At 45.5% G+C, this 27502-nt stretch overlaps 1 long non-coding RNA gene across 1 annotated transcript; it reads left to right on the forward strand.

Annotated features, from left to right (window-relative positions):
• Window positions 1–25944, forward strand: LOC131275026 (uncharacterized). Its single transcript, XR_009182420.1, has 2 exons — window positions 1–487; window positions 25716–25944. It is a non-coding gene; the product is annotated as an uncharacterized lncRNA (long non-coding RNA).
• Window positions 25945–27502: the final 1558 nt, after the last annotated feature.

Here is a 27502-nt window from a genome sequence, read left to right on the forward strand (position 1 = left end):
GGGGACACCGCCGCCGGGCCGGCCGCGAGCGAGGCGAGGGGGCGCGCGCCCGGACTTCGCTGGATCACATGGGCTGCGGGGGGCGGGCGGATCGGGGCTGGGAAAGGCGCGGAGAGCAGGCGGCGGCGCTCAGCCCGGTCGCGGGAGAATACGCCCCCCACCCCTTCCAAAGCGGCCTCTCCGCTCAAGTTCGCCGGCCGCTGCAGTCGGGATCCGGGGGTGGCACCAGCCGCCCGCCCGGCCCTGCGCCCTGTTTCCAGCCAGCGCGCAGATATTTAGGTCAAGGACGTCGGGAGTAAACCCAAACCCTGGCGCTCCTCGGGCGACCCCCCAGGAGCCCCCGGAATCGGGGGGCTTCAGGATTGCGGAGACCCGCCCGCACAAACACCAGCCACAAGTTTGATTTTCCTTTCGCGCTGGAAGTTCTCTCCGGCTCTCCCTCCACACCAGCTCGTCCTCGGTGGTTCCCCGCCCTTCCCAGGCAGAGGTACGGAGCCGTGCCGGGTAAAGGTTATTTTGGAACTTGGAGAAACTGACGAGATTCTAGTGGCGAGAAAGTGCAGAGGGAAAGGTTTCCGCCTTAATCATACGGCGTTTAACATACGTAATGAAATAGTTTTATAGGAGTCAAGGTCAAATGAATGGGGTTCAAAGCAAACTTCTGTACGTTGTGAGAAATAGTTGGGAACGTCTCCGGGATGACTGGGAAGGGGAGAGATTTCGGATAACCCCTCCCATTCCATTCGTTATATATTTTATTTCCCAAGTTACTCAGGCTTTCTATGCCGGGACAGTGAAATGCATGAGATTGAAATAGCCTAAGACTCCCCCATGACCTAGGGATGTAGCTTGGGTGGTAGAAGCCGCCCCTCCTCCACACTAGCCACACAACCGTTTGGAGCAGCGTGGTGCAGCACAGGTCGTGGTGGCACATAGTAGGTGTTAGATAAATACTGGCCTCATCCCTTCCGGCGCTGAAAGCTCCAAGAAGACAATGTTAGTAGCTTCTGAAATGCATCATACACTTCTCCAGCAGATTCCAGGCTAGCCAAATTCAGGCTGGATTCAATTTATGGGGTTTTTAGAACAATAAGGATACAATTATCCTTATTGTTTTAAATTATTACAGTAAACTGAGTTAATGCGGCATGAGGGGCAACATAAAGTTGTGGTTCATCAAATACTCTGATGAAAGTTAAACATGAATTGATGCCCAATTAACATTTCACAATTAATTTTCATAGGATTAGGAGACAGTGGAATACACTCAACACTTAAGCTTTACCAAATCCACAATTGGTCTTGGCAAAGTGAAGCACTTGGAAAATCCCAACATAGCCATAACCTTGGATGACCAGACCCTTAATCTCCCTGTTCCCTAAATAGAGATAATATTTCCTCTTCAGTAGAATTGATGGGATGGAGGTGAGAGGTTGAAATGAATGAATGCGATAACTTCTGTAAAAACCCCCTTTTCATTGCAAGCCTATATAGGCCATGCTTATTATCAATCATTACTTAATATGATTTTTAGAAGGCATATTAAGGCCTTAAACTATAAATCCAGACATTCCCCATCACTCCAAACTGGTTCCCAAATTATTTGGGATCTCATGTTGAAGAGTCAGTTGTTATTAAGGTAATTGTTTATTATGATTATTCTCAATAACAAAATGCAGTCAGAGCTAATTAGTTTGTGTTTTGGATTTTTACAACAAAACAACAGACTTTCAGAGGTTGAAAGGCCTTTCCTGATTCAACCCCTACATTTTACATCAGGGTGCCAGAGGAGCCAAGTTCACCAGCCTCCACCCAGTCCCCACCAGTCAATACCTAAGTGGGCCCTGGCCACCTGTCCGGTGCTCTTTCGCCCTGCTGCCTGCGTATTTATTCTGTCCATCCAGAGGCAGGAGTGGGCGTGCCCTTCCCAGTTGTAGAGATACACAAGCTGACACTTAATGAACTGAATTAAAATCTTGAGAGGGGCTAGCACAGCAGTTACAAGGTCGATAGCTGAGTGAGAACTAGATCTTAAATTCCCATTACTACATTGTTACTTATTTTTACTTTACAGACAATAAAATTTATGCTTTTTGGTCTATAATTCTATGAGTTTTGACAAATGCATAGAGTCGTGTAACCACCAGCATAATCAAGATGCAGAAATGTTTCATTGTCCCAGAAATTTCCTGGTGCTGCCCCTTTGCACTACATTATTTGTAGTAGCTTATTATTATTATTATTATTATTCATTTCTTCTCCAGCTCACTCAGTGTAGCCCTGAGTCAGGAGAATTCAGCAGCTCGATTTCAGCCCTCCTCGCTCTTAGAGACTCAAAGACAAAAAAAAAAGACTCAAAGATGCTGGACAGTCCTTTTGTAACTCACTCTTCCCTTGCCCTCCTGAATGCCCCACACTCCTACCTCCCCGACCGTTCCTTCTATGTCTCTCTATCCTACTTCTCTTCCTCTTCCTTTCCTTAAAATGCAGGTGTTGGCTCTCAGCTCTGTGCTCTCCTCCATCCACACACCTCCTCCTGTGCACCCCGGATGTAAATATCACCCGTGCCGAGGCCGCTCGAGTTAAAATCTCCACCCCTGACCTCCTCAGAGGTCCAAAGGCTCATTGTCAGTTTCCTGTTCAATAGCTCCCCCTGGACTTCCCAAAGATACCCCAGGCTCAACATGTCCAAAACCACATGCATGCTTTCTCCCCCTAAATCTGAACCTCTTTTAGGGTTCCCTCGTTTGGTGAATGGAACCCCCTAGCCATCCACTGATACAACAAGGTGAACCCTCTTCCTCACCCCTTCCAATGTGCAAGCCGTTGTGCAGGCCTGTGGATTTCACCTCCCAAACATCTCTCAGATCTATCCTAGATTTCTCACCTGAGCCCCTCATCAATAGCCTCCTAAATGTCTCACTTGCCTGGGAAGCATTACTTGACCTCTCTGATCGGGTCGAATCCCCCTTGGTATAAACCATTACCCTGCCAGAACATTCTCTGTGTATCTTACCCCATGTAACTATCAGCTTTCTCACCCATCTCTTCCATCAAGGTGTAGTAAACTCTCTGACAATACATCACATCCATGTACCACTCTCACCATGCCCCACCATCCCCTAGCCCAGGGCATGCTAGGGCATGGTGGGCACTCAATAAATACTTGTCGAATGAATGAATGCCAACATCTAATTTCATTCTAGGATTTTTTGCATGCATGTTCACAAGTCAAATTGACTGCAGTTTTCCCTTCTCATATTGCCTTTGTCTGGCTATACTAGTCTCATAAAATGAATTGGTAAATGTTCCTTCTTTTTCCATTTTCTGGAACAGTGTGTATAAAACTGGAATTATATGTCCCTTAAATGTTTGGTAGAACTTGCCAGTAAAATGTCTGGGTCAGGGGTGACATTTCATCAGTTGATTTTTAACTAATGATTCCATTTCTTTTATAATTATAGACCTCTAGTTTTTCTATGAGTCCATTTTTACACATATTTTTCAAGGAAATTATTCATACCACCAAGGTTTTCAAATTTATTGGCAAAATCTTGTTCATAGTTTTAATATATTTTGATCTCTGTTGTATCTATCTGAAAATGTCCATTTTTTTATTGCAAATATTGTTTGTATGTATCTCCCCTCTTTTTTCTGGATCAGTTGTGCCAGAGATCTGGCTTTTTACTAGTCTTTTCAGAGAATCAGCATTTTGTTAACATTCTATTTCTTTTTCTGGGTCACTAATTTTTGTTCACATATATTTTATTATATATTATTATATGCCATATTCTTGTATGATGTATATAAGGATATAGTATGTAAATATTATATATTTTATACTATATGAATTATGTTCTTCCCTTCCTTCTGTGCCCTTTGGGTTTACTCAGTTGCCCCTTATAAAATTTCTTGAATTTCTGTTTTTAACATTTAAGGCTACAGATTGCACTCTATGGACCACTCAGACTACATCCTACAAGATATATGGTATTTTTCTTTTATCATCCAGGTCAAAAAAAGGTTCAGATTTCAAATGTGATTTCTTTTTGACCCCGGCTCAATTTAAATATACTTTTAAATTCCTAAACATAAAGTTGTTTCCTGTTTTATTTATTTATTTTTTAGTTATCGTTTAGTTAATGACCTCTAACTTAGCTGAATAGTGGTCAGGAAGGTGATCTATACGTAGGAAATTCTTTTGTTATTTGTTGAGACTTACTTTGGCACATGGTAAATTTTTATAAATATTCCACTTGGTTTTGAAAAGAATGTGTTTGGCCTAATTACTAAGTGTAACATTCCATAAGAGTACATTAACTCAAACTTGTTAATTGTGCTGATCAGATTTTCTATAGTCTTACTAATATTTCGTCTGCTCTGTTACTTGCAGTATGTTTTTAAAAATCTCCTTATATGACCTGATTTACCAGTTACTCCTATAAATCACTCAAATTTTGTTCTATATATTTTGAAACTATCTTAACAGGTACATCAAATAGGGCTGTTGAAATCTCCCACTACGACTGTGCATTTTTCTATTTCTTTTCTCTTTTTTTCTTATTTTTTGCTTTTTATATTTTGAGGATATATTATTAGGTATATACATATTTACCTGGTTTTCCTAGAGGACTGTTCCTTTAATGTATACACAGGTGAACTTTATTCCTAATGTTTTTGCCTTAAAATCTACTTTGCCGAGATAAAAATAATTATTCCAACTTTTTTTAGTTAACATATGCCTGGTATATCTTTTTCTACTCTTTTCCCCAACCTTTCTATGTCCTTAAGGTGAATCTCTCATAAACAACGTATAGATGGATCTTGTTCTTCTATTTATTCTGTTCATTTTAACTCCTAAGTCTAGGCCATTACATTTATTGTGATTGCTGCTGTTTTAGTGAGCTTTTGGGGCACAAAAATGTGTCAGTCACGATCTCTGGTACAATACATTTGTCATCATTGGGCATATTCACAGCCCTGTTACATTTTATTTATTTTATTTTTGATATCATGAGCACTGTAAACCAGAGAAGTGAAACAGTGACAGTGACTTACATCTACCTATACACTCTTCCCCTATCTCTTTTCCCTATCTGAAGTGACCACTAATCTAAGTCTTAAATATATTTTTTTGCTTTTCAGCAATAGTTTTATCACATGTAACAATGACTAAATAATAAACTGTTTTGTTTTAGACTTCATGAAACTTTTTTTTTAAGATTTACTTATTTCTGCCCTCCCCCGCCCGAGTTGTCTGTTCTCTGTGTCTATTTGCTGCGTGTTCTTCTTTGTCCGCTTCTGTTGTTGTCAGCGGCACGGGAATCTGTGTTTCTTTTTGTTGCATCATCTTGTGTCAGCTCTCTGTGTGTGCGGCACCATTCCTGGGCAGGTTGAACTTTCTTTTGCGCTGGGCAGCTCTCCTTACAGGGCGCACTCCCTGCATGTGGGGCTCCCCTATGCGGGGACACCCCTGTGTGGCACGGCACTCCTTGCGCACATCAGCACTGTGCATGGGCCAGCTCCACACGGGTCAAGGAGGCCCGGGGTTTGAACCATGGATCTCCCATGTGGTAGACGGACGCCCTAACCACTGGGCCAAGTCCGCTTCCCTTTATGAAACTTTTCTGAGGCTTTTTTTTTATGCCACATGGTATTACTGATTCAACTGTAATGGAAGGCGGTGAGGGTGCCTTAGCATGGTGAACGTGATCCATCCCACTGAACGGTGTTTCAGGGCGGTTGCAATGGGAAGGTTTATGTTGTCTATACGTTTACACAATTTTAAAAAAGAGCAACTAAAGTGACGATAAAAATTAAATACAATCCGTGATCCTGGGTGGGATCTAATAATGAAGGAGAAGAGACTCAAAGGACATTATTGGGACATGTGAAAAAATTGTAATAAAGACTATAAGCTATATCATTGTTAAACGTCATGAACTCGGTAACTGTACTTAAGGTGGTTACGTAAGTGAATATCCTTGTTCTTAGGAAATGTACACGGATTATTATGTGTTCAAGGATCATTATGGGGAAGCGGACTTGGCCCAGTATGTAGACAAGAATTTCTTTTTGGAGTGAATGTTGGGTCATAAGGTGTATAAGTATAAACTATACAAGGTAATGCCAAACTATTTTCCAGTTTATATTCCCACTAGCAGTGTATAAAAGAGCCTAATGATCTGTTGGTTTCTGAAATTTTGGAATGTATGTCTTCCCTCTTATTTTGCACTTTGTATTTACTCTGCTTTTTTTTTTTTTTTTGCTTGTTTCCTCTCTTGTCTTCTATTGTATTGCTCAAGACTTCTTTATTTTTCCTTAACTCTTTTACTAATTTAGGAGTTATAAATTATATTGCTTTTCTCTTAGTGATGACTGTTAAGTTTTTAACATGTATACTTAATCTAAAATGAAGCAATCCCCCCTACCCCGAACTATACAGTGAACAATTCAAGTTTAATCACCTATTTCTAGATTATATGTTATGGTTGCTTTATATTACCTGGGTTTTATGCCCTAAATTTGGTCATTGTTGTCATGTTAATTTTACAGTCAGTCCATTTTAGATTTGCGCATATTCGCCGAGTTGTTCACCTTTGTTTCTTGCACATGACTCCTTTCTTCTGTGTACCAGCCTTTTTCTCTGAAACACCCTTTAGTAGCTCTTTCAGGGAGGTATGGGAGTGATATAACTCTCTCCATTAAAATAATGTGTCTTATTTCACTCTGACTCTTGAATGATAATTTCCCTGGAGTATTCTAGGTTGACAGTCATTTTCTCTCTGCACTTTTCTGAAGCTGTCATGTCTTATTTCTCTATTTGCTATTAGTCTACCTGTCATTCCTATGTAGGTAATCTGCTTTCTCTCTCTGGTTTTAAGACTTTTCTTTCTCTTTGGTGTCCTGCATTTTTACTATGCTATGTTCAATTATGAATTTCTCTTTATCTTTCTGGCCCAAGATTCTTTGTACATCCAATATCTTGGGATTCAGGTTTTTCATGATGTCTGGAAAACTTTCAGCCATTATCTAGACAAATTCTCCCTCCCTCCTCTTCTCTGTATTCTCTCCTTCTAGTGCTTGTATTAGATGTATAGCGCACCTTCTCCTTCTATTCAGTGTACTCTAAACTTCTCTCCCAGCCTTTCCTTCACTTTATCTCTCTGTGCTGCTTCCAGGGCAATTTCCTCAGATTCATTTTCAGTTCTTCCTTCAGCTGTGTCTAATCTGCTGTGTAACTCATCCACTGAGGTTTTCATTTCAATGACTATATATTTCATTTCTGAAAGTTCTGTTTAGTTCTCTTTCAAATCTACCTTTTTTAAAAAAAATGGTGTTATGTTATTTTCTCATGGTTTCAAATGTTCTTTTATGTCTTTAATAATTTTTTTTAATTATTTTTTTTTAATTACATTATGAAAAATATGAGGTCCCATTCAACCCCACCGCCCCCGCCCCCCACTCCCCCCACAGCAACACTCTCTCCCATCATCATGACACATCCATTGCACCTGGTAAGTTCATCTCTGAGCATCACTGCACCCCATAGTCAATGGTCCACATCATAGCCCAGACTCTCACGTTCCATCCAGTGGGCCCTGGGGGGATCTATAATGTCCCGTAATTGTCCGTGAAGCACTATCCAGGACAACTCCACGTCCCGAAAACGCCTCCACATCTCATCTCTTCCTTCCGTTCCCCACACCCAGCAGCCACCATGGCTACCGTTCCCACACCCATTCCACATTTTCTCTGTGGACATTGGATTGGTTGTGTCCATTGCACATCTATGTCAAGTGAGGGCTTAGATTCCATATGGGTACTGGATGCACTCCTCCCGCTTCCAGTTGTAGACACTCTAGGCTCCATGTTGTGGTGGTTGACCTTCTTCAACTCCATGTTAGCTGAGTGGAGTAAGTCCAATAAATCAAAGTGTAGGAGCTGAAGTCTGTTGAGGCTCTGGGCCTGGGTGTCATATTATCAGTCCAGAGATTCAGATCCCCTACATATATCTTAAACCCAGCACCGACTACAATTCCAATAAAGTAGCATGCAAGTCTTGTGAAAAGAGATCCCCTCTGAGTCCAATTCCATCACGCAGAAACACCAGGTCCAAAGAAGGGCTATCTGTCATGGCAGTGAACCCCTTCTGCCATGACCATAGAACCCGTGGGTCTCTTTATCCCTCAAAAGAACCAATACCTGGGGTTGTATCTACCTTATCTGTCTCTTAGACTCTGTTCAGTTGTACATAGGGGTATTCCCTCTGACAACCTCCAGACTCTTTTTTAGAGACTCACAGCCTTATAATCTCATTTCTCCTTTCCATTTCCCCCTTACATTAGGTCAAACAGCTTCCCGAAGTCATGTTATTATATGTAGACAGGTATATTCTGCTGTTCCGCATTGAATCTTTAATTCAAGGTCATTTTATAGTTGCTTCTTCAGCTGGTATGTGGTAGTGATCCCTCGGTGCCAGGGAGGCTCATCCCCGGGTGTCATGTCCCACGCTGGGGGGAATGCATCGCATCTACACACTGAGTTTGGCTGTGAGAGTGGCCACATTTGAGTAACATGCAGGCTGTCAGGAGGAAACCCCCATGCACAATGCTACTCTAGGCCTTGTTCTTATTGCAGGTGTATAGGCTCAAAAGTGTAACCATTAGTATCATGAGCCCCCTGTTGGGCCCTCCTTCCTTCCTGGTTCTTGCCGTTGCACCTGGAGGATTGCCGCTGCTCTCCCAGGGCCCACAACAGTGACCCCCCGGCCAGGAGCCCAGTACCCCCCCAGCTGTTGTTTTTGTTTCCACTATGAGTATATATAGACATTACCATATACCCTGGGCATATGCCCTGTATAACTCCCTGTCAACCATATATATCCTGTCAATAACATCCCATATCAGTATTCCTCCGCTGCCATTGTTGAACCACTCTGTGATCCAAAACTTCCCGTAAAGTGAATCCCAACATAATGTCAGCTTCAGAAGAGTCTTAGATCACTGAAATTCATATATACAATATACAGTATTTCCCCAGATCCACCATAAAACCTTTTCCCTTGCACAGCAATAATCTTTTAACTTATTCATATCATATTTCCTGAAACTGATGTACAGATTCCAACACTATAGTTTTCAAACAAGGTGACATTTGTGCTTACAATAATTTTAAACTTACTAATTTTATAGTCTGTTATTTCTCTTACCAGAGAGTCTTGGGATTTTTGTGTCTACTGCATCTTATTAGTAGAGGATTGTACCCATGTATGTTTTGTAGTTTGACAATGGGTCTGCATTTTTATCTTAATTTTTCGATTTTGGGGTTCCTGGACGATAGAGATGGTGTAAATTCCAGCCTGAGACTCATGTGAAGGCAGAGTTGTAGTCAAATTCTCAGTGAAGATTCTTCTCCCCCACCCCAACCTGTGCCAAGAAAGACAGATTTTCTTATCCACTGTACCGTTGGGAGATGTTTTTCCCTAGTAAATTCTTTCTCTAGTGATTCAGCTTTTGGGGGGCTCCAGCTTTATATAGGGGATTCCATCTCCCCACTTTTAATAAGCCCAAACCATAATCTTCTTTCCATTCCTTTTTTTTTTTAAGATTTATTTTATTTATTTATCCCCCCACCTCATTGTTTGCGGTTGCTGTCTGCTCTGTGACCATTTGCTGTGTGCTCTTTGTCCACTTGTCTTCTCTTTAGGAGGCGCTGGGAACCAAACCTGGAACCTCCCATGTGGAAGAGAGTGCTCAATCACCTGAGCCACCTCAGCTCCCTGGTTTGTTGTGTCTCTCATTATTTTTCCTTTTTGTGTCTCTTGTTATGTTATTTTGTTGCATGAGCTCACCTCGCGTGCCTGCCGCAACAGCTCACCTTCTTCAGGAGGCACCAGGAACCAAACCCAGGACCTCCCATGTGGTAGGTAGGAGCCTAATCACTTAAGCCACATCCGTTTCCCCCTACTCCATTTTGATGCTCAAACTTGAGACTCCCAAGGCCAACAAACCTGCCCAAGACCAGTTCCACCTCAGCTGCCTGCCATCTGTCATCTCCCTCTGGCTTCTGGCCTTCCCTTGCTCTCCCATGAGCTTGTGGGACGGTTTTCAAGTGATTTAGTCTACCGGACTGCCAGAAATGGAACTCGCTTCTACTTTTTTTTCCCTGAGATTTATTTTATTTCTCATCATCCCCTCATTGTTTGCACTTGCTATGTCTGTTTGTTGTGTGGTTGTCTTCCCTTTAGGAGGCATTGGGAACCAAACCTGGGACTTCCCATGTGGGAGGGAGGCACCTAATTGCTTGAGCCACTTCTGCTCTCTGCTTTGTTGTGTCTCTCATTATGTTTTTCTCCTTGTGTCTCTTATTGCATCATCTTGTTGCGTCTGCTCACCACCCCAGCCCATCATGTCAGCTCACTGTCTTGCTCATCTTCTTTAGGAGGCACTGGGAACCAAACCCGGGACCTCCCATGTGGTAGGCAAGAGCTCAACTGCTTGAGCCACATCTGCTTACCTCCATTTATTTATTTTTTATTCCCCCCACCCCCTTGTGCCTTTTGTTTGCTGTCTGCTCTCTGTATCCATTTGCTGTACATTCTTCTGTGTCCACATTTTATTTTATTTCCCCTCCCCCTTATGGCTTGCTTACTGTTTACTCTCTGTGTCCATTCGCTGTAGGCTCTTCTGTGTTCCCACTTGTCTCCCTTCTTTTTGTTGCATTACTTCGCTGAGTCGGCGCCCCGCGGCCTCTGTGGGCCCAGTGGCTCTCCATGGCATGTGGGCGAGCCTGCCTTCACAAGGAGGCCCCAGGAAATGAACTGAGGGCCTCCCATATGGTAAATGGGAGCTCATCTGGTTGAGCCACAGCTGCTTCCCCCTCCATTTATTTCTAATATCTTCCATTTCAAATTTTAATATTTCCCATTTGAAATGCATTTTTTTTGGAATAGAGGCATCTAAGGTTCCAGTTTCTCTTCTGAATAATCCCTTGTGTGAAGTAACATTGAAATTGTCTCAAATAAGGCAAACATAGATCAATTCAGCTATACATTGTAATCACTTGGGAAACTTTAAAAACTACTGATAAGGAAGCGGACTTGGCCCAGTGCTTAGGGCATCCGTCTACCACATGGGAGGTCCACGGTTCAAACTCAGGCTCCTGGACCTGTGTGGAGCTGGCCCATGCACAGTGCTGATGCACGCAAGGAGTGCCCTGCCACGCAGGGGTGTCCCCACATAGGGGAGCCCCATGCGCAAGGAGTGCACCCCATAAGGAGAGCTGCCCAGCACGAAAGAAAGTGCAGCCTGCCTAAGAATGGCGCCACCCACACGGAGAGCTGACACAAGAAGATGACGCAACCAAAAGAGACACAGATTCCCATGCCGCTGACAGCAACAGAAGTGGACAAAGAAGATGCAGCAAATAGACACAGAGAACAGACAACCGGGCTGTGGTGGGGGGAGGGGGAAATAAATAAATAAATCTTAAAAAAAAAAAACTACTGATAAATTAGTCCCACCCCAAGGGATTCTGATTTATTTGGGTTGGGGGAAGTCTGGGCAGCAGGCTTTTTAAAGCTCCCTAGGTGATTCCTGTGTGTAGCCAAGGTAGGACACAGCCATTTAAAAATATACTGATTAAAAAAAAAAAAAGACAAAACATACTGATGTCAGGGCTTCACCCCCAGAATTTCTGATTTTATTTGCAAGGGATGCAAGGGAGGGCAGGTATTCTATTTTTTTTTTTTTAAAGTCCCCCTGATGATCGCAGTGAGGGCTAAGAACCAGTGATTTACCCAGGCACACCCAGTCAGAAGGGAAGAGTTAAAATAATGTCAGCGCTGGAAGCACCAGAAATAATCTAGTTCAGTGGTTCTCTCTGTCTGCAGAACAGACCATCAGACTCCCAGGGAACTTTTTAATTACACAGATTCCTATAGATTCTATCTGGCAGATTGAAGATAGGGCCCATGAGTCTGTGTGTCTTTAAATTCCCCCAGAATGCGATGGACAACTGTTTGGGAACGGCTCTGCTAGCCTAGCCCACCTTGCTTTGTACAGGAGGACGTGGTCCCTGAGAGAAGGGCTTTTCCCCGAGGTCGCACAGCTGATAAAAAGCAAAGCTGACTCCCACCTTCTAGGCTAGCATACGTTGATCTCAAAACCTACAGCCCCCTCCCGCTCTTAGGAGAGGTGGCAGCTGGAAGGCGGCGTTTTGGATTGTGCGGTGATCGCAGCCCCTGGGGCCTTCTGCTCTGCCTCGCGTGTGGATGGCACAGCAGAGGGGGTTGCAGGCCTGCTGTCAGGTCTGACGGGGTGGTAGCTGGGTGACCTCGGGCGGGGAGGCCCCCAGCCTCTCATCTGGCCCATCCGTAAATAGGGGATCGCGATGCTTTTAACGGAAGTCGGCAAACTCGGTGACGCTCCTGAGAGGTGGCACCCGACCTGGAGTGGGCTCTACCTAGGACCTGGCTGCTCAGGAAGGCAGTGGGGAGGGAATGGCAGGGAGTGCCCTCTGAGGCCGGGGAGGAAAGGCAATGTGCTTTCTGCCCGCGCTCTCTCGGATCCCCTGCTCTCGGGGAGTCAGTGGCCATGTCTCGAGGATACTCAGCCAGCCCTGGGGAGAGGCGCACGGGAAGCTGAGGCCTGGACTGTGGGTGGGACCCCTCAGAAGTGTCTGCCTGCAGATGACTGCCCCGGCCAGCATCCCGGCCACGGCCTCCTGCCCGACCTTGAGCCAGGAGCCCCCAGCCAAGCCACTCTCAGTTCCTGACCTGCAGATGCCCTACGAGTTAAGACATGTTTGACGCCACTAAGTTTTGGGGTGATTTCTTGCCCAGCATAGATAATGAATACAGGGACACTTCAAAATGCACTAAAAACTGCTTACCCTACAGGTTTTCAAGGATTCTTGTGCTAACATTTCTAGAGTGCTTTCCTTAGACTGACCAAATGAACTGCAAATTAGACATAAAGTCAGGATGACACATTATTAATGTTATCAGATTGCAACACATTTCATATTCAGTTCCCTGAAATGCTCGGTCTGGGCATTGCTTTGCTCATCTTATCCCCACCACACACTTAGGAAAGGTCACTGTCGGGATATAAAAGTATATGAAGGACTTCAGGGCCTTGACTCAGTTACTAACAGCCATGAGCATGTTTTCAAGTTGGAAAAAGCAAGGTTAATTGAAACGTGCTCTTTTTCACACAATGCGCCCCGTTTCCTTTTCGGTGCTGCCTCTCGCCGCCAGGCCGGGCGCCGCTCCTGTTCAGGAGTCTGTTCCCTCCTCTGTCTGCTGTAGTCTTTACCAGCCTACTTTTAGGCACCAGACTCGGCACCAGGAAAGTAAACTGTATTTTCACCAGAAAATGTTTAGTGAAATGATTTTGTAGTTATGAAAACGTCATCAAGTATACATTCCGTGTGTAAAGTAATGGGCCCTTTGTACTGCTCTTAAATAAATGGCTGCTGTCCTCAAGAATTACAGCTTTTGAGCCTGCTCTCGAAACCGGGATTGGTTTGTTTTCTTCCAGGGAACAGAAAGTAGGAGTACAGATCCTAAGTTGGTCCTTGGTCTGGAGATATAGAATATGGGAAATCCAGAATGGTATCTTTCTAACAGAGTCAGAACTGGAGGTGTAAAATATCTGGAAAATGTTGAAATGTGAAAAGGACAGGAGGGCCTTTATAAGGAAAGTGGAAAGCAGGGAGAAAGCACAATTATATTTTTCAAACACCTTTTACTGATCTGATAGACAAATATCTTTATGTACAATTGAGTTACTCCTAGCATTAATGTATTTAGAGACATAACTGTTATTTAAGTGATGGAGAAAATTTGTTTTGCTTTGCTTTTACTTCTTTTCCAAATTGGGGCAGGAAATATAAAAAGTTCCCGATTTTTTTTTTTTTTTTTGAGGGAGGGGGTGCTAAATGTGCTTAACCATTTTTTGTCTTTTTTTTCTTTTTCCATTTTCACATTTGACACAGCTAGAAATCTGGTGTTGTGGTCGAAGGGGGTTTTCTCTCTCTCCTCCATCTCTGCCGTGCCCCTTCCTTACCTCTCACTCACTCGGATCACACCCAAGCTGGGAAAATGCTGCCTGCAAATCTAGCTGAATAAGAAAGAGCCAGACTTCCATCAATCAATCCAACATATCGAGTGACCGCAGCAGAGAACCCTTCTAGGTGCGGTGGGGACAGAGATCGGAAATCTTTAATCCCCAGGAGTTGAGAGAGTGGACAGTGGTAACTTGGTGTAGGGAGAGGGGCTGGCGGTGGCCCCCAGGCGGCAGCCCTGCAGGGGGAACACTCTGTGGTGGTCTGGGTGGACCCCTCCCCAGCCACGCCTCCCTTGTGGTATCTGCATGGCTCTGGTCGGCAAGAGAAAGAAGGCTCAGGAATTAAACAGAAAGTTACTGTTTCATTGGAAACATCCCAGGGCTGTAACTCCCATGTATCTTAAAGCTGTTTAACTGCTGTTTGTCATTCTGTCAGCATTCTTATACATGTAGGTAAATATTTTATTAAACATCTTTACTGCTTGGCAGTTGGGGAGCCATTTGCCTCCTAGCGCTGCCCGGGCGGCTGGGAGAACAGTGGGCGCCTTGAAAACTCCACTGTGCTCACGCACAAGAGCCGCCGTGCTGGCAAGCCCTTTCCACCTGGAACCCATTTTCTCCTCTGCCCTCTCAGGCTTAACCTTCCATTCCTTCTTTTTCAATCAGTCACCGGCTTAGCCTCGATGGGGCAGGGGACACAGAAGCAAATGGCTGCATTTACACTCCCCCTGGAAATGGCTGATACGGGACCACCATCACTTCCCTGGCGCCTCTGCACCCACTCTGGAGCTTGCCCCATCCCCACCGTGACCTGCCTTGCCGAACGGAGATCTAGACGCCATAGCTGGAAATCTGCAGGGCCCCCTGCGCCCAGATCCGCCCCGCCCCGCTCCCGCAAGTTGTCAGTGGACGTCAAACACTCAGCCATTCCCTCGTCAAACACTCAGCCGTTCATTCCCTCGGTCTAGCCTGAAAGCCCCAGCAACTCACCAGCAACAAGTTCTCTCACATCCACTAACTAGTCCTGGCCTGTACTGGTTCTCCTGTGTGTAAATTCTTTCCTTTTCACCACTTACACCTGGAGGTGGCCAAAGCAGCAGTAAGTGGCGTGGCTGAAGTGTCATTCATCAGGTGTTCAGGTGTTCAGGAGCCCAAAAGAGCGGGAGCTCTTTGTGCGTGAGAAATTCCAAGCTAGTGGACGATGTATATGAGCACCCTCTTCTGGTCACGAAAGGGAATGCCTACTTGCACCCCTGTGTTTCAGTTCCCTCTGCTGGCGGAGCAGACATAAGCTCTCTCACCTTATCAAATCCTGAGACTGAAGCCCCACAGATCCAGAGCTTTCCTGGAGTTGAAGCCAAGACCCACCACAGTAGCCCACACTGCAATTTCTACAGTTACCAATCAGCTAATTCCAACAGGCTGCAAAAACTAATTAAAGGAAGGAAAGGGAGGAAGAACTCGCCGTAATCTCTGAAGGGAGAATTCAAATAGGTCAAAATCAAATCTGTTTAGCCAAACATGGTATTGACACACTTAGGGAGAAAGGGAAAAGAGGAAAAGATTAGATGTGAGCACAATAGAGGATAGACCTTAGAGCAAATTGCTGAGCAAGACATTCATGCTAAAAATAATACTGCTTGGAGAGGGCACAAGAATCCAAGAGTGGCTGCACCCAGGGATGGGAAGAATGAGAGGCTCTGCCTATAAACACCCGGAATTAGAGCAAGATGAAGAGGGGACCACAGTCCAAGAAGAGTAGGAATGAGACCTCACCTAAGGATAATTCGATGCAAACCAGAAAATCACTATTATTGCCAACCTCTTCCTTTTGTGGACCCGATGAGGCTGGAGGCCCCCACAACAGAGGCTGGCCCTGCCTCTGGGTCCTGAACAGGTGCCCAAGACTCCATCCCCCACTTGGCAAATGTTTCATGAGAAAGGGTGAGACCTGGTTTTGCATCCTCTAGTCTGGGTCACAGAGAATCACGAACATTCAAAAACTCCATTGCCCAAGTGGCTGAAGGCGTTGATGAGAAGACCATGGCAGGGTGGCTGGTCACAAGCTTGATAGGAACCTGCAGCGCAGGGCATGGAGGCTGTGGGAACCCTCATGCAATCAGAAACTCTGTTAACAGAACGGCCGAGTGCAGGAGGGAAGCAATGGCTGTGTGCTGGTAGTCGGGCCACGTGCAATTTTGTGCTCAGACCTGTGGGCTCTATTTTAATGGGGGGGGGGGGGGCGAGGTTGGCAAATTCCAGCCAGGTCAGAAGAGCCTGAGAAGGATTGGCTATAGGAATTTAGCATCAATATTAGTGTAACAGACCTTTTGCAATTGGCACTATCAGCTTGACTGCTCTGAAGCCACTTGCCTCGGTAGCCCAAACCAGGAATTAGGTTTTCAATGTTTACTTCCTCTACCTGAATGCTGGGGTCCCCCTCTGTATAATGGGGATAATACTTTCTGCCCAGTCCTCCTCCATGTGTCGTTTGAAGAATCACGTCCACCTTATTAAACCAGTGTGTACTGAGCATCTACTGAGTGGCCAGCTCTGTGCCAGGCCCCGGAGGGACAAATAGGAACACAAGTTCCTCTATCTTCAAGGAGCTTGTAGGCTACTTGGAGGGTCAGTCCCTAACAGGTACTTTGCATATATTGTGATCGACGTTGACAGGTACACGCACTGCTTTGAAATGAGATGCAGTTAATTTCTTAAGGGAAAGAGTGATGAGAGAGTCACTTGTGGACCATGTACTTTTGTGGACAGGAGGGAAAAAGAGGTTTGAACGGAGAGAGGCCACAAGTGAGAAAAGATTCGAGCCGGGAAATGGTGGAGCCACAAAAGAGATGGAGGGGACCCAGCAGTGTCACATGCCCCCAAGAAGTCAAGGTGGAGGAGGAGGACTGAAACATTTCCAGACCACTCGCCGGCTGTGGTCGAGAAAGGCGAGTCAGGAAAAGGATGGAGGCAGATGTGGACTTCAAGGAGAGAAAATAGGAGACAGCAGCAGAACTGAACACTCGTTTAGGAAGTGTGTGAGGGATGCGTTTATCGGGCCCCTCTCCAGACCTAGCATGGTGCTTGCACTGTGGAAGTCCAAAGAACATGAGCCTCCCTCCTCAATACTGGCCGGGGAATTGAGGCAAACTTTACCTAAATGCCGATGAGGGCCTACTGCAAGATACCCTATTGCAGTAATTGTTCAACTGGGTGATGCAGACGGAGTGTCGGTTTAAATGGCCAGCTGGCGTGACCCAGGATGAGGCTCTTGATGCTCACCTATGAGTGCGAGGAGAAAAAGAACGGCCGTTGTGCATTCCAGATGTGGTCAACTTCAGATTACTCTTCCCCTTTCCCAGAAGCATTCAGAAACACCATTCTTGTCTTAACATCCCTCATGTTTGCTCCCCTTTTGTTATTTACAGCGAAATTAATATTACACTTTACCCTGCTCCATTCTAGATCTAATATGCGTTTTTTTCATCAGTGGTTTTGTGTTTGGTTGATTAGTTATTCATGTATAATGTAAGATGACAAGAGCCGTAATACAGAGAAATGATTGTGGAGAACGGAGGCATACAAGCTCGGGGGTTGCCTTCTTTTTTTCTTCTCTCGCTCTTTTTCTTGTGGGAGTGGGTGGGTAGGCAGGTTACTGAGGCATTTGGATTGCTTGCAGATGGCTGAAACTCTCCCCTTACCAAACTGGTGACTGAAGCAAAATAGGGGGAATTAAAATAAATGGTCTCTTTGGTCTGCACGATGAGCCCCACATTCTGCTTCTGGAGATGCCCCATACAATCTCACAAGTCATTTAACAGCCTTGGACTTGAGTTTCCCCAGCTGTGTCACATCCAATGTATCTTCTGTGAGTTGGTTTCTTTCCTAGGTTGGATTTTCACAAAAGAGACTAGGTGTTTCTCTAACTTGCTCCCTGGGACAACCTATTTCCCTCACAGCAGCCAGAGAGGTTCTTACAGGATGCAAGTCAGATCCTGAACCGTCCCTCCACGGGCTTCTCACTGCACTTTGAATCAAGTTGCACCCCTTTGCCGTGGCCTGAGAGGTCCTACATGATCTGTCTCCTTTTCCAATCCCTCACCATTCCTCAGACAAAACAAGCTGTCTCTGGTCTTGGACTCTTTGCACATGTTGTTCGCTCTTCCTGGGATGTCCCTTCACTGGCAGTGTGGGCATCTCCCTAGCATCCTTCTCGTCTTGGTTCCAGTACTATGCCTCCTTACTAAAACCTTTTCTCTCAACCTTTCTAAAGTGGCCTTTCCACCCACAGCTTCCCAGTTCATCATATGGTTTCTTTCCTTCGTAGCCCTTATCCCTGAAGAAGTCCTCTTGTCTGCTTATTTCTTCACTGGAGAATTGTCTGCCCCCTCTACCTCCACAAGCCCAGAAGCCCCCAGGACAGCGCTTCTTCTCATTGCTTGTTGCTGTCTCTCCAACACCTAGAACAGCGCTGGCATGTGGTGGAGAGACAGGTAAACATTTGTTGAGCAAAAGAATGAATGGATGGATGGATGACCTTCAGAGGTCTATAATTCTTTTCTAAAGGTCAGCTCTATTTTAAGAAAACCCAACAAAAGTTATCAACTACCAAAGAGACACATTAAAGAAATGATTGTTTAAATTACAAGGTGGACCCCTTGAGGACGAAACCAGTCTTTACTGTCCTTAAAGTCTAGGGAGAGGGGAGCAGATGTAGCTCAGTGGTTGAGTGCCTGGTTCCCATGCACAAGGTCGTGGGTTCAATCCCTGTTCCCCCTGAAAAAAAAATTCTAGGGGGAAGCAAACCTTAACACCAAAATCTAAAATATTCCCCACCTTTACCCCCAAATCACTTTCTAGCACATTGTCCTAATGTACCTTCTTCTTGGTCCTTTTCACTATTGGAAATGATTGTGTTAATTCACGTTCCCTTGCTAACTGCCTGCTTCCCCACCCCCACGTGAATATAGAAGCCACCAGAAGAGACCTTGCCCTTCTCACACAGAATGGCATCCCGGGAAACATTGGCCAAGTAAGTGAATGAATTTTAAATGCTTGAAAATAAAGATAATGATGGGAAGCAGATGTGGGTCAAGCAATTGGGCTTCTGTCTACGATATAGGAGGTACAGGGTTTGATACCCAAGGCCTCCTGGTGAAGGCAAGCTGGCCTGAGTGGCGTGCTGGCCTATGCAGAGTGCTGCCCCATGCAGGGTGCTGCCCTGCACAGGAGTGCTGGCCCACGCAGAGAGCTGGCGCAGCAAGATGACGCAACAAAAAGAGACAATAAGAGACGCAGCAGACCAGGAAGCTGAGAATGATCGCCTCTCTTCCACTCCAGAAGGTCCCAGGATGGGTTCCCAGAGCCGCCCAATGAGAATACAAGCAGACACAAAAGAACGCACAGTGAATGGACAGAGAGCAGACAATGGAGGGAGGGGGGAGAAATAAATAAATAAATAGATCTTAAAAAAATAAAGAGAAAGAAATGAGGTGAACGTGGAATGTAATGAAACACACACACACACACGTTCACAGAAAATCAGGCTGCAGAGAACTTTTCAGGAAGACAGCAGCCCCTCGAAGGGTAGGTGAGCTGACTACGCAGTGGTAACACACATGAACCGGCGACATCTGCAGCCCGCTCCACACCTGCCTTTCAGAACTTCTCTCAGAGTTTGCCAGGGAAGGCTGCGATGCAGGCACTGGGACCCAGCACACATAGGACCCCACAGGGGACCAGGAGCAGAACACAAGCTGGACCTTCAGGGGAAGCCGGCTGTGCTCGGACATCTCAGGGTCACTCGCAGGACAGAATGAGAGTAACAACCCCTGCAGTCACCTGTGAGGCTACGGGTGGCCAAGACCGTCCTGTGCCTGGCGCGGGAGGTCTTTGGTGGTTGTACTTGAGCCTAAGCTTCCAGATGAAGATCATCTCGGTTTAGCCCAGTTCAAATCAGCAGCCACTTAGTGAGCACCCGCTACGTGAAAAACACTGCGCTGGATGCAGTAGGCCCTGGGGAGGTAAGAGACTGGGGCCCACGCACAAGCTGAGGCTGGCCGACAGGTGCGTCCTGTGCGTGCAGTAGCAGCTCGCAAACGGGATGGAGGAGCTCCCTGGCTGGTGAAAGGAGGCCAGCTGCCATGAAGTTACGACGAGAGAGCAGCAGAAAGCTGCTTAGAGCAGCCTGTGCTGGCGGTGGCTGGAAGGAAGGCCGCTGAGGCAGGAAAGCCATGGGCGTTGGGGACCCCGGAGAGCTCCGCTGGGCTGGGGCAGTTGGGGTCTGCAGGTAAGTGCAGGAAGAGCAGTTTAGTCCCAGAACCAATCTCTAAAGCCAGTGGCTAGAGAATAAAGGAGAGATCGTTTTCCAAGTGAAAAACTGGGGAGCGGTTTTACCAGAAGGGGCAAGGAAAGCTGGGAAGGCAAAACCACAGGTGGGCTGCAGTGAGTGATGGAAGACAAATCCAGAAAGACGACTTGGGGCATGCTATGGTCAGAATAAATCGCCTTTGGGAGGGTTGGGGGCGAGGGAGGTGAAGGGTAATTATAAAAACAATAGAAGGGGGAAGCGGACTTGGCCCAGTGGTTAGGGCGTCCGTCTACCACATGGGAGGTTCGCGGTTCAAACCCCAGGCCTCCTTGACCTGTGTGGAGCTGGCCCATGCGCAGTGCTGATGGGCGCAAGGAGTGCCCTGCCATGCAGGGGTGTCCCCCGCGTAGGTGAGCCCAAGCCCCACATGCAAGGAGTGCACCCGTGAGGAGAGCTGCCCAGTGCAAAAGAAAGTGCAGCCTGCCCAAGAATGGTGCCGCACACATGGAGAGCTGACACAAGATGATGCAACAAAAAGAAACACAGATTCCCATGCCTCAGTAGACGCAGAGAACAGACAACTGGGGTGGAGGGGGGGAGGAGGGGAGAGAAATAAATAAATCAATCTTTAAAAAAAAAAGAAAACAAAAAACAATAGAAGGATTTTTTGCAGGGACCTAGGCAGACTGAGTCTAAAATTAATGTGGAAAAGTAAGTGAAGAATAGCTAGGATAGTTCTGAGAAAACAACACGAGGAGAGGAGACTCTCCCAGAGATTAACAGATTAAGAAACCTCAATAATTGAAGCAGAGTGGCACTGGCTTCTGACTGTACAGACACAACAGTGAAACAGATAGAAAGTCCAGAAACAGGCCCCATTCGTTCAAGGCTTTCGTGTGTGAGGAAGGTGGCATCTCCAAACAGCCAGGAAACAGTGCTTGGAATGACAGGAGCCACAGGGAAAAGGGGAAGTTGGATCCTCATCTCATACCAGGAAGAATTCCAAGTGGATCAAAGACCTAAGTGTAAAACACAAGACCGTGTCAGTACTGCAAGGAGCCGTGGGAGAATGCCGTGAGGTCTAGCTCTCGCTGGCTGTGACCTGGCGCCCGTCCTGCAGCCTCTTGGGGCCCCATCCCGAGGATGGTAGGAGTTCATTCATGCTCAGCTTAGAACAATGCCTGCCACACACAGAGGAATCAAGACATGACCACCACTCTTATCATCATCATTGTAAAAAAGAATGAGGACATTTTATAAACTGATAGGGACAAGATCTATTAGGTGGGAAAAAAAGGCAAGGTATGGAGCAGTGTGTATAATATGCCACCCTTGGTTTTAAAAAGGGGTTTAAAAAGACATGCACTCATAGCGACATACCTTCCTAAGTGTCTACTTAATACGCACACACATGTACAAGAGCATCTTTGGTCAGGGCTTCCGTATTGCACAACTTCACATGGCACCATCCCACTGCGTTCTGTCAGTGGCATCCCGGGAGGTCAATATGAATGGTGTCCCTCAGCATTGTGCAACACTGTGGCCCTGCTAACTTGGCTCCGTGTGTGTAACTCATCTCTGGAAGAATACAAAGAACAGAATAAATTGGTTGCCTGTAGGGAAAAAACCTGGGTGGCTTGGAACGGGTGGGAAGGAGACTTTTCACAATATGGCCTTGTATTTCTTCTATTTGAAACTACGGAAATGTGTTGCAGAATTCTCCTCCCCCAAAAAATAATTAAAAGGAGTTGTATAAATAAATACACATATTAATACATGATCATGTTAGAGGATTTAGGAAATACAGAAAAGTATGAAGGAAAGAATTACAGCTAAGCATGATTTTCTTGGTCTCTGGTCATCTCTGCGTGTCTGTATTGACTGTTTTGAAAGGCAGCAACACGAAGAACATGGGTGGGTAAACTGCAGCCCATGGGCCAAATCTGGCCCACCACCTGTTTCTGTTTTTTGTTTTTTGGTTTTTTTTTAAGATTTTTTTTTCTTTCCCCTTTCCCACCCTCCCCTCTCCTCAGTTGTCTGTACCCCTTGTCCATTCACTGTGTGTTTTTCTGTGTCTGCTTATATTCTTGTCAGTAGCACTGGGAATCTGTGTCTCTTTTTGTTGCATCATCTTGCTGCATCAGCTCTCCATGTGTGTGGCACCACTCTTGGGCAGGCCACGCTTTTTTTCATGCTGGGCGACTCTCCTTATGGGGTGCACTCCTTAAGAGTGGGGCTCCCCTACGCGGGGGACACCCCTGCGTGGCACAGTATTCCTTGTGCACATCAGCACTGCTCATGGGCCAGCTCATCACATGGGTCAGGAGGCCCTGGGTTTGAACCCTGGACCTCCCATGTGGTAGGCGGACGTTCTATCCATTGAGCCAAATCCTCTTCCCCCACCACCTGTGTTTGTAAATAAAGTTTTATCGGGACACTGCCACATGCATTTAGTTCCATACTACCTATGACTGCTTTCCTGTCACAGCAGCAGAGTTGAGTAGTTGTGATGGATACCATATGGCCCACAAAACCAAAAAGATTTACTGTTTGATCCCATGGGTAGAACAAGTTTGCCAACCCCTGGTGTAGGGCAAGAGCATGGGTTTGGGAGTGGGCTGCATCTGGATTTCAGGTTTAGGCACTGCTGTTGACCAGTGGAGGGATGGGAAAGATGGGTTATAATGTGTACGTAGGACTGGCACTGCCAGCTTGCTTTGTAACTTGCTTCTATTCATTTTTTTTTAAGATTTATTTATTTTATTTATTTCTCCCCCACTCCTCCCTCCTACCCCAGTTGTCTGTTCTCTGTGTCTATTTGCTGTGTGTTCTTCTTTGTCCACTTCTGTTGTTGTCAGCAGCATGGGAATCTGTGTTTCTTTTTGTTGCATCATCTTGTTGTGTCAGCTCTCCATGTGTGCGGTGCCATTCTTGGGCAGGCTGCACTTTCTTTTGCACTGGGCGGCTCTTCTTATGGGGTGCACTCTTTGCATATGGGGCTCCCCTACACAGGGGACACCTCTGCGTGGCAGGGCACTCCTTGCGCATATCAGCACTGCACATGGTCCAGCTGCACATGGGTCAAGGAGGCCCGGGGTTTGAACCGCGGACCTCCCATGTGGTAGATGGACGCCTAACCACTAGGCCAAGTCCGCTTCCCCCTATTCATTTTTAAAACACTGTGTATTATGCAAACCATATATAAAATTTTGATTCCCACTTTTCTTTCCTCTAACATCACAAATATTTTCAACATCATTTAAATTATTCATAAACATTTTTATTTTCTTTCTTTGTCTCTCTCTTTTACTTTTATTATGGAAATTTTCAACCATAGAGGAAAATAGAAGCAGTAGGATAATAAACACCCATACACCCATCACTTAGATAACGGCTGCTAACATTTGGTCATATTGACCTCCTCAATTTTTTTTTTCTGAAGTATTTTAAAGTAAATTGCTGGGAAGCGGACTTGGCTCAATGGATAGAACGTCCACCTCCCACATGGGAGGTCCAGGATTCAAACCCAGGGCCTCCTGACCCATGTGGTGAGCTTGTGCAGTGCTAATGTGCGCAAGGAGTGCCATGCCACTCAGGGGTGTCCCCCGTGTAGGGGAGCCCCACGTGCAAGGAGTGAACCCTGTAAGGAAAGCTGCCCCGCGCTAAAGAAAGTCCAGCCTGCCCAGGAGTGACGCTGCACACACAGAGAGCTGACGCAGCAAGATGACACAACAAAAAGAAACACAGATTCCGGTGCCACTGACAAGAATACAAGTGGACACAGAAGAACACACAGCTGGGAAACGGACTTGGCCCAGTGGTTAGGGTGTCTGTCTTACCACATGGGAGGTCCGCGGTTCAAACCCCGGGCCTCCTTGACCGGTGTGGAGATGGCCCGCGCGCAAGGAGTGTTGTGCCGCACAGGGGCGTCCCCCGCGTAGGGGAGCCCCACGCGCAAGGAGTGCGCCCCATAAGGAGAGCCGCCCAGCGCGAAAGAAAGTGCAGCCTGCCCAGGAATGGCGCCGCCCACACTTCCCGTGCCGCTGATGACAACAGAAGCAGACAAAGAAACAAGATGCAGCAAACAGACACAGAGAACAGACAACCGGGGGAGGGGGAATAATTAAATAAATTAATCTTAAAAAAAAAAAGAAGAAGAAGAAGAACAGAAGAACACACAGCGAATGGACAGAGAGAGCAGACAACTGGGGGGAAGGGGAAAGGGAGAGAAATAAAAATAAATCTTAAAAAATTGCAGATATCATGACATTTTAGTTCTAAATACAGCCATATGCTTTCCAAAAAGGATATTTTCCTACATAACTTCAAAATTAACCGTAATTTCTCAATATCATCTAATACCCAGTCCATATTCAATTTTCCCAGTTGCCCCAAAAATGTATTTTACAGATAATTTATTCAAGCCAGGATCCAATCAAGAATGGTGCGTTATATGTGATGTGTCCCTTAGGTCTCTCTTGAGCTACAACGTATCTCGCCCCTTCTTTTTTTATAACCTTGACTTGTGAATGAAACCAGACTAGATAAATATTATATTAAATAGTTGAGTGTACCATAACCTGCATACTCATTTCCTAATTGTTGGATATTTATGCGGATCTCATTGCTCCGCTAGCATAAACGATGCTGAGGGAAAAAAATCCTTCTTAAGCTTGAGTTGGTCATAAAAATAAATTTGAAAAGTTCTATGCTGCCAAGTGTTCTTGGGCTAACCTGCCTTCCTACTCATCCTCTCTTGGATATGTATCTAGTGACTTGTGATAAAAAAAAAAACTCTTTCTTGGAGACAATCCTTCCTTCTCAGGGGCTTCTCAGGATTTGAATACGTCGCAGAGTAAAGCTGGTGTCCAGGCGAATGGGCGCATCCACTTCTCCCTGACTGTTCCCTGTCTCTCCGCCTTTGCACTTTGGCTTGAACAACATAAGTTATGCCCAACTTTCTCCACTCAGCCTGCCCTGCTCTCCTCACTCTGTCAAATTTCTACCCATCCTGTCGCCCCAGTCCCAGTGCCACATCTTCTGTGCAGCCCTCCCTCCGAGTCTTCCCAGCAGAAGTGGTCCCCTGCCCTGGGACCCGCGGAGCGCGTGGGCCACCCTGAGGACGGTGATGCCGCTGGGCTGCTTTTTAGCTTCTGCCCCTTCCTCGATGGCGTGGCAGATTGAATCACCTATCAGAAAAGCGCGCTCTTAGTCTGAACTCATTCCTGTGGTGGGAACCCATTGTGAAGAGGGCCTTTGGATGAGGTTATTTTTAGTTAAGGTGTGACGAACAGAACCAGGATGGGTCTTAATCCTGTTGTTGAAATCCTTAGAGAGAGGACCACAGAGAGGAAGCCACGAAAACAGAAGTCAGCGGAACGCAGAGGAGAAAGGAGAAGAAGCCGCCACATGCCCTGCCAACGGACAGAAAAGGACCAGGGACCCCAGCAGCCAGCCCCAGAACCTGCAGACTTGGGGAGGAAGGATTGCTTTGCTGATGTCTCGATTTTGGACTTCTAGCCTCCAAACCATGAGGCAATAAATTCCAGTTGCCTAAGCCAACCCTTCGCATGGTGTTTGTTTCAGCAGCCAGGAAACTAAGACCGATGGGGACTATAATCTCTGCGTCTCTGAGTTCTACACACAACCACCACAGTGCCCCGTGCAAGGCTGCACCATAAATACTTGATGGAATAAATGAACGTTTTGTAAAAAGTTAGTGGCATGATGAAGTGTGTCAAGCCACCTTATAATGAAGCCTAACACTACAGAGCTGGGTGACCTTAGGCAAGTGATTACACCTTAAGTCTCAGTGTCCTTCCCTATCCCCTAGTGAAAGGAAATAGGGATTTTTAGGAGAATGAAATGAAAAAAAATATATGTCAGTGTTCTTAACCCCATCAGACCCAAATGTTTTACTTTCTTAAAAATATTTTGTATGGCCTCTTTTACTAGGCTGGCATGAAATTCACAGATATATGTAAAAACATACTTCCTCAAAAAACCAAAACAATATCCAAAGGATAAGATAAAGGGTAAATAAATATATACAGATTTGAATTTCAGTCTTCCCTGGCAAAATTCCACTAGGAGACATAGTGAAGAGTAATGCTAGCAACTAGTTATAATAAATGTATTAATTTGGATTTAGAACTTAAGAAAATCAAGGAGAGAAGTACAGGTGTTCATCACAATGAAACTAATGTTAGGATAAGTGATAACAACCCAAACTTGTTTGCACATTATAAGAGGCAGAAGGATATAATCTTAATTGAAGTAGGTATAACATGCCTAGACAAATGAAAGATTATCAGAGTGGAGAAAATGAAGAAGAAGATATTTACATCTCACAAGTGGCCTAGGCTTTATTCAAAAGTGTAGCATTGAAATAATTCCCTATGTTATGACACGGGACAAGGTGTGATCAAACATGAAATGAAATACATCTATCTTGAAATCTCACCGCACATTAAGGGGGGCCTTTAAGAGTCACATGATGCACAGGACAATTATTCTTTGGGCAGAATCATCTGTGCATTGTAAAAGTCTGGCATCCCCAGCTCCCACTAAATGCTGGTAATGGCCCCAAGTCATAATGACAACCAAAAACACTCCTTTGAATTTTCAAAACTCCTCTGAAGGGCACTACCCCCCACCCCTTGAGAACCACAGATACATGTGAAAGCAATTTGAAAAGTTAAAAGCACTTTTCAAAACTACGCTATGATTAATCAACAAAAATTGCAGTCTATTTTCCGTGGATACTATGTATCTAGAGTTTTTAAGTGAAAACTATTGAATTATAAAACATGAGCATTATCTTTTTTTATAAATAAAAACAACTTCCATTTCTGGAAGTCTAGGAAGTGAGGTAACTGAATCAATACACTTTCTGAAAGAAACTAAAAATTCTAGATTAAAATAATTTCTTAAGAGTATCAATGAATTAGCAAAAACACTGAGAATTCTCAAGTCAGGGATCGAGTGCAGTGGATCTCAGAGATATAAGTAGAGCACAGCATTCCAAAAGCATTCGCTAAACCTTATGAACTTGAACTTTGGTATTCATGGCCTCATAGGACTTGTATAAAAGAAGACCAAGCCCAAGGTCAGCCCTTGA

Source organism: Dasypus novemcinctus, chromosome 21, assembly GCF_030445035.2.
Source record: "Dasypus novemcinctus isolate mDasNov1 chromosome 21, mDasNov1.1.hap2, whole genome shotgun sequence".
Lineage (NCBI taxonomy): Eukaryota > Metazoa > Chordata > Mammalia > Cingulata > Dasypodidae > Dasypus > Dasypus novemcinctus.